The sequence below is a fragment of the Budorcas taxicolor genome, chromosome 1, assembly GCF_023091745.1.
Source record: "Budorcas taxicolor isolate Tak-1 chromosome 1, Takin1.1, whole genome shotgun sequence".
Taxonomy (NCBI): domain Eukaryota; kingdom Metazoa; phylum Chordata; class Mammalia; order Artiodactyla; family Bovidae; genus Budorcas; species Budorcas taxicolor.
In genome coordinates this window covers 86,085,832-86,093,756 of record NC_068910.1, presented here as the reverse complement: position 1 = coordinate 86,093,756, position 7,925 = coordinate 86,085,832, and positions in this window count along the sequence as shown.

Below are 7,925 nucleotides of genomic sequence, written 5' to 3'. Positions count from 1 at the left end.
AGCCAATCATTTATTTCTCTCATGAGTATTCTGAAAATTAATAATGCTATTCCTGAAGTGACCTTTCAGGCTTCACCACTGGACCATAGCACACCATTCTCTGCTTCACATTATTAATCCCCACTTACTAAATTAACTCTGGTTTATGGGATCAAGACATCCTGAGGAAATCAGCAAACACTGTACACACATACAGACCTGAATCTTCATGGATAATTTACAGCTTCCTACGTCAAATGTTGATGGAAAGCATTTGAGAGTAGGTTGTAGATTACACAGAGATGAAATTTCAAGGGGATTGAATGGGGATTAGCTGCTACTGTTCTGGAATCTCAGGCCTATGGAATGCTGGACCGCTAGGCCTCTAGACTCAGATATTCTGGCGCAACACATTTCATAGTTAGTGCCCTCCTGCCCCCAGTGGCCTGCGTCATCTCCTGGAGCATCATGTCTGTTCTCTAATACACGCATTTTCTTCCTGAAATATATTTTGATCCTTCTGGGGAAGAATTCTTGTTCCCTCCCAAGTCGGGCAGTGTCCTCTCTGACCTCTCTATTTCAAAATGGATATCAGCCAAGACATTTTCAGGATGTGATTGTTACTCCATTGCTACTCTACTGGCAGTGTTTAAAATTCAGATGGGGTCAGAAGGCACTCCAATGCAATGATCACACTCTAGTCAACATTGCATCCATATCCATGTGGTTCATTCATTTTGTTTAACTGTGAAGGCTCATTTTTTCTACCCACCCACTCCACTGGCTGTGTTATGAACTGGCTGTGTTTCAAGTAGTCCTTGTGTGTTTAGATAATGCAAACAGATTGAACTATCAGCTCCCCCAAAATAATTATAATGTTAATCTATAGAGTCCTGTCATGACCTAACCAGAGAACTCAGGGATTTATCCATTCCATTAGTTGGGGGAAAACTGATGCTTACTTGGAATCATGAAACTTTCAAATTGGGAAAATGTTTCTCCTTTATGTCATAATAAGTACAAGATAAGAGAATTTAAGGGGCTGAACGCAAGAAGTGGAATCGGATGAGGAGAGTGGATGGATGTGTGCTGAAGAATCTTATTTCAATAAAACGTGAAGCCAGAGTTACATGCTTTCATAGATCTGCTAAGCACATCTTTCTCACTTTTCCCTTGTTTTTTCTCCCATTTACTGAACTCCTAATGTCTTAACAGTCTGGGTAGGGAATGGTGAGATGGAGGAAGATCAAGGAGAGAGAGTGAAGTAGGACAGAATGGAGTATTTGAGGGGCAGTGGAAGGACTGGAGTTTTCGCTGTCACTGGCAGTGTCAGACTGGAGGAGCAGCAGCAGCTCTTGCTGTGAGCTGAGTAGCTGGTGATTTCATTCCAAAAGCAGCCCTAACAGAGCTCTTTCCAAAGAGGGAATCAGTAACTGTTTATGTAAAGAGCAGAATTGCCCAACTGCAATCCTGAGAGAGTTACTTTACCTGTTTGTGCGATGAGTGTTGGAATGTTTTGGGACACCTGCCATTAATCTGCTTAATAGGGAACAGGTTAGCATTGTCGGGGGAGGTTTAGGGAGAGCTGCTTGACCTCCATCTACCCACACCTTTCAGAGATGGACAAAATAATTTTTACACCAGTAATGTGGAAGAGCTGTCAAAGAACAAGAGATCAGCTAAGTCAAATATGTCTGAAGTAGGAATTGTATTTGTGTGAACTTTGCATTGAAAACAAACCAGTGTAGCACATAACAAACCTACAAATGCTATTGGCACTTTGATTCAGGAATGGTGTAAAAATATCTAATAACTGGTACACCATAGGGGCTTTCTAGGTGGCGCAGTGGTAAAGAATCTGCCTGCCAGTGCAGGAGATGCAAGAGGTATGGGTTCTATCCCTGGGTCGGGACGATCCTCTGGAGGAACGAATCGCAACCCGCTCCAGTATTCTTGCCTGAAAAATTCCATGGACAGGGGAGCCTGGCAGGCTACAGTTCATGGGTTGCAAAGGGTTGGACAAGACCGAACTACTGAGCACACAGATGTATGAAAAATAACCAGTTAAAATGGATAAAGGCCAAAGCATTGAAAAAGAGCGCTAGAAGATATGGCAGACCAAGGGAAAGGCTGAGGTGACCAAGACATTACCGTGTATCTCATAACTTAGGTGAGGTGTACTAGCAAAACAATGTACCACCTGAATTTCAGCCCCACCTTGATGTAATCAAGTTGTTGATGACATACCATTGACAGATGTTCTTCTGCCAAACAACTAGAATGAACTTGCTAGTTCACAGTAGCACATGGTTTGCATCCTTTCCGATATATACATGTGTTCCTCTTTTAAGTGTCCTAACACTGGCTGGTTGTGATTTTCTTACCAGAAATTTGAGTCACTTGAAAATAATGTCAAAACAAATTCTGTTGTTTTTCACAAAAAATGAGTTGAGTTTTGTTACTGTATTAATCAAGGATAATAACATGTGAAATAGTGTATTATTTCATCTAGTGTTCAGTCAGTATTTAGCTAATATAGGATAAATATAAATAATATTATATAAGTTTATCTTATAAAATAAATTTATATAATCTGTATTATAAAATTTCACATCAGGAGTTGGCAGCAAAATTTACCACTAAAGGACAAAAGTTCAAAATAATGCTTGAACTTTTAAAAACTACTGGTATCCATTTCTTAGATTATTTGATGTATGTCTTATTCTACAAAGGTAAAATGTTTAGATATGTCTTCTCAAGTTCAGTTAGGCATAATTTTATGTGATTACTTCAGCCAACTTCCTGTTAAACATAATGATCACAATTAAAAAATATACCTATTCATTTATCAAACTGTTTTTTTCGAGTTTCCAGAAATCCTTGGCACACCTGGGCTTGGAGCTGCACCTCCTGCATCTCTGCCTCCATCAGCCAGCACATGACTTTTCCTCTGCGTCTGTGTGCAGATTTCATTCTTTTTCTAAGGACACTGTTGGATTTAGGGCTCTCCCTGATCCAGTGTGACTTCATCTGAAGTACATCTGCATAGACTCTGTTTCCAAAATAAGGCCTCACTCTGGAGTCAATCGGATATGGATTTGGGGGTTCACAATTGAACCCACGGCAGTAGGTAAAGTGTTAAAGATGGAGGGAACAAGTGCCCGCCGAACAGGAGGTACTTTCAGACAGAACAGTGATGCAGGCAGCTCTGTATAATTAATGGATAGTTTACCCCCCCCCAAAAAGTGAGTAAATATTTATAAGAATTATTTTTACTTTCTAATGCTTATTGAATCTTTTTGCCATTAAGTCTGAAATTCCACACATTGCTGTATTAAACTTCTTCAATTCTTCTGAATTTAAGAAAGTGCATAAAGTAGTTTATGAGAGTTGAATGCCTTCATAAGCATTCTATGTAATCTAAATTTTAAAAAGAAATAATGATGAACTGTTTGGAGGGAACACTGAGATGAAATCTAAGTAAAACAGTAAAAGATAAATCAAACGGACTAAAACTCAGGAGAAAATTCTTTCCCATCTAAGATGGAAATAGAACTCTGAAGGAAGCAGAGAGCATCACAACTCAGTTACCACAGAAGTAGAAATATAACAAATATAATTTAAAAAAAGACACATTCCTACCAAGAGTACTAATATCAGTTAACATACTTGGCTCACAAGGAATAGTTTCCCAGGTGGTGCAGCAGTAAAGAATCCGCCTATCAATGCAGGAGCCACAGGAGATACGGGTTCAATCCCTGGGTCAGGTACATCCCCTGGAGAATGAAATGGCAACCTACTCCAGTATTCTTGCCTGGGAAATCCCATGAACAGAGTAGTTTGATGGGCTACAGTCCACGGGGTCACAAAGAGTCAGACACGATGACTGAGCAATAGTTTTTCTCAGTGAGATTAGGCTTCAAAAGGGAAAAAAAAAAAAAAAAAGGCAAGAAGAAAGGAAGGGAGGAAAAGAGAGGGAGCGGGAAGGAGAAAAGAGACTGGCTTCTTTGAAAATAAGTTTCCTTCAGAATTTATAAAAAGTCTTCATCCATTTTTGCTCACTTAAATGTAGTCCTCAAATACCAGAATATCAAAAAAAGAAAAGAAAATTATTTTCCCATTCATGCTTTATATCACAATAATCACAGAAATTATAAAAGTGTTTTCATCAGTATATTTACTACAAACATAATATCTTGACATAACCTTGTATTAAACAGGCTTTGTAGGCCAGTCTGGAAACTAGAGTGTAGGCTCCTCCATCCATGGGATTTTCCAGGCAAGAGTACTGGAGTGGGGTGCCATTGCCTTCTCCGCAATAAAGCAATAATTTCTTTGTTCCAAATTGTCAATTTGGAAGTCTGCTTTTGAAACACAGCTAATTGATATGCTAACTGCTAAAGTCAATATATAGTTGTAGAGGGATACATTTATTACTGCATTTATAGTGCTTAGTAACATTGATCATTCTGTGACAAATTAAATTAAACTTAGACTTTGTTTACTAGTTGTAGATATTTTTAGGTGAAGGCAATGGCACCCCACTCCAGTACCCTTGCCTGGAAAATCCCATGGGCGGAGGAGCCTGGTAGGCTGCAGTCCATGGGGTCTCTAGGAGTCGGACACGACTGAGCGACTTCACTTTCCCTTTTCCCTTTCATGCATTGGAGGAGGAAATGGCAACCCACTACAGTGTTCTTGCCTGGAGAATCCCAGGGACGGGGGAGCCTGGTGGGCTGCCGTCTATGGGGTCGCACAGAGTCGGACACGACGGAAGCGACTTAGCAGCAGCAGCAGCAGCAGTGCTACTTTGTTTTTTCTCGATTAAGTTAAATCAAAGGCACAACAAAATATTTTGGAAAATATGTTTCATTTATATTGCATAAAAATAATTTTCCCTTTAGTGTATCCATTGATGTCTCCCACTGGCATCTAGCCCATTCTTTTATCTCAAAAACATTGAAACATTCACAAAGGAGTGATTCTCTATCATTCATGTTACAGTTTCCCCTAGAGGTACCAGCTAAAGACGTCAAATTTGAGTCCATTCCTAGTTTTAGTAAATTAAGCTGAGTCATGTTTTACTCATGATCCATTTTGTTCCTGTTCAAAGACAACAACTCAGGCAACTAAAGGAGCTTCTAATACTCATAGATACATTTTCTCAACTGTAGGAAGCATTTTTCCTTCTGTATTCATCTGCAGTTAGATTTAACCACAGGTATCAGGCTGTCTTGAACACATTGAATAAAATCCTTTCAGAAACCAAGTAATCCTTCAAAACTTATTTGTTCTTCACTTCAAGAAGAGATAAAAGGGAGTAACAGAATCATACAGGATTGAAAGAAAGTTTGTGTCTCCAGACTTTAATTTGTATCCTAGTACTTACTAGACCATACCATCTATAGTTGGCAATTAGTTGTTTGGTTTTTTTTTATAAATTCTGAAGTTAACCTGTATATAGAAAAATTATATTTTCTTTCTGAAAGGGTTAATTTGTTTACTATAAATGAGAAAGCAAGACTATAATTTTATTAACTGTTTTTAGATAGCTTTATTTCTCAGATATGTGTGTGCGTGTTCAGTCACTTCAGTCATGTCTGACTCTGTGACCCCATGGACCATAGCTCACCAGGCTCCTCTGTTCATGGGATTCTCCAGGCAAGAATATTGGAGTGGGTTGCCATGGCCTCCTCCAGATTTCTCATGTGTAAGAAGGGTCAAAAAATAAAAAGTAAAGGACTGCACCTCTCCTCTTACTCATCTCTGTAACCCCTGTGATGAGTGGAGCAGGGGTTGAGGCTTCCCATGAGGCTGCATCCTAGTCATCAGCTTAACGAGAGTCTCACTCAGGAGAAACCTTGACCTAAAGAGGCACCCAGATGAGGGGACAAACAGCAAGGTATCTTCAAATTATCCTCAAAAAGTTCAGAAAAGACTGATAGATAGATAAGTAGATACACAGAATGATAAATTAAACGGTGTTGATTGTAAGCAGTTGTTCAATTGAGGTCAAGAACATACAGGAGCTATTCATATGAGTCTTATAGTTTTATACTTTTTGCAATTATATAAAAATATAATTTGCCAAAAAAGCAATGTTTAGGATTCCGTTCCCATAATATCAGTAACTGACGTCCATTAAAAGTGAACATTTTCCCCAAAGCACTTGGCTATAGTCCTCTCTCTCTCTCTTAGTCATTGAGTTCAACACAAACTCCACCTTTAATTCTCTAAGGAACTTGGGAGCTCTTTCCCAGAATTAAATTTGCATTTCCTACTATGATTACCATGAAACCTACCGCTTCTAGGTTTCAAATTGCTGGAAAACACAAAGCAACAAAAAGTCAGTTGAAAAGTGTTCAGAATCAGACTAGGCTAGTAGTCTAGAGGCATGAGTTCTCTTTAGACTTTAAATGATGTATATTAGCCCTGTTTCACTCACAAGTACTGTGACTCTTACTGTTCATGGAATATTTTATATACTATTATTTTTAATTAAAATTATTACTGCATATGTTGAGTTTTAATAGAGAAAAGAGAACGAGACACCTCCAGAAGGTAATTATACACTCCTCTGGGAAGTATATATATGCTTCGGAATATTTTTAACTATAAGAACAACAGAAGAGAACTGCCCTTACTATTCCACGCACCTTCTAGCCTTCATTGAAAACTCTTTGCTTTTTTAGGTAGTAAAGCTCAGAAAACAACTTGGGAGAAGTAATTCTTGGTGTTGGTTTTTTGTTTTTTTTTTTTTGCAAATATTAGTTTCACTTTTCACTCCTGGTTCAAATGTGGAAAGATTAAACCAGAAATATTTTTCATTCAATACTGTTAATAAAAACATTCTGTGTCTGTGAGTTACTTTCTCTGTGTTACAGTTTCAGAGACCAAAAATAACAATGGATAAAGAGTATATATTTTCAGGAATGCAGAGTTTGTTATTTAAAAATGAAGAACAGAAAGTTCGACATACTTTTGAAAATGGATAAATCATACTATTTGATACTGTATGGTTATGACTCTGAATATGAATATAATTTCTTACATATAGAAAATAGTTATTTCATGAGAATTACACTTATTGGAAAACATCATTTGGAAATTACTACTCTTTAAACATCATTTACTTCTACTAAAGTTACTTGCAATTTTCTTTAATAGTCTTATAAACTCAGCCCCATCAAGCTACTACCAGGTCTTCCTTGGTCTAATGCCAAAACCAAATTGATCTCTCTCTTTCCTCTCTGGTAAAATTATACTTTATTTTCTATTAGCACCAAAGTAACTTTTTAAACTTTTTTATTGTGTTAAAAGTCACATAGTATAAAACATACTATTTTAGCCATATTTAACTGTACAGTTAACATAAAGTACATTCACATTGTTGTGCAACTCTCCATCATCCATCTCCCAAATTTTTCACCTTCCCAAGCTGAAACTGTGTCCCCATTAAAAACTTCCCATTTTCCCTCCCTACCTCCCACCTCCCAGTCCCTGGCAAGAGCTTAATCTCCAAAAGATACAAACAACTCATGCAGCTCAATACAAAAAAAAAAAAAAAAAAAAAACCACTCAAAAAATGAGCAGATCTAACAGACATTTCTGCAAAGAAGACATATGGATAGCAAAGAGGCATGGGAAAAGATTGAAACATCACTAATTATTCGAGAACTGTGAGTAAAAGCTACAATGAGGTATCACCTCACACTGGTCAGAATGGCCTTCATCAAAATGTCTATAAACAATAAATGCTGAAGATGGTGCGAGAAAAAGGAACCCTCCTGCACTATTGGTGAGAATGTAAACTGGAAGAGTCACTACAGAGAACAGTATAGAGGGCCCTTAAAAACTAAGCATAGAACTACATATGACACAGCAATTCCACTGCTGGACATATACCCAGAGAAACATACCACATACCATACATACACCATCATTCA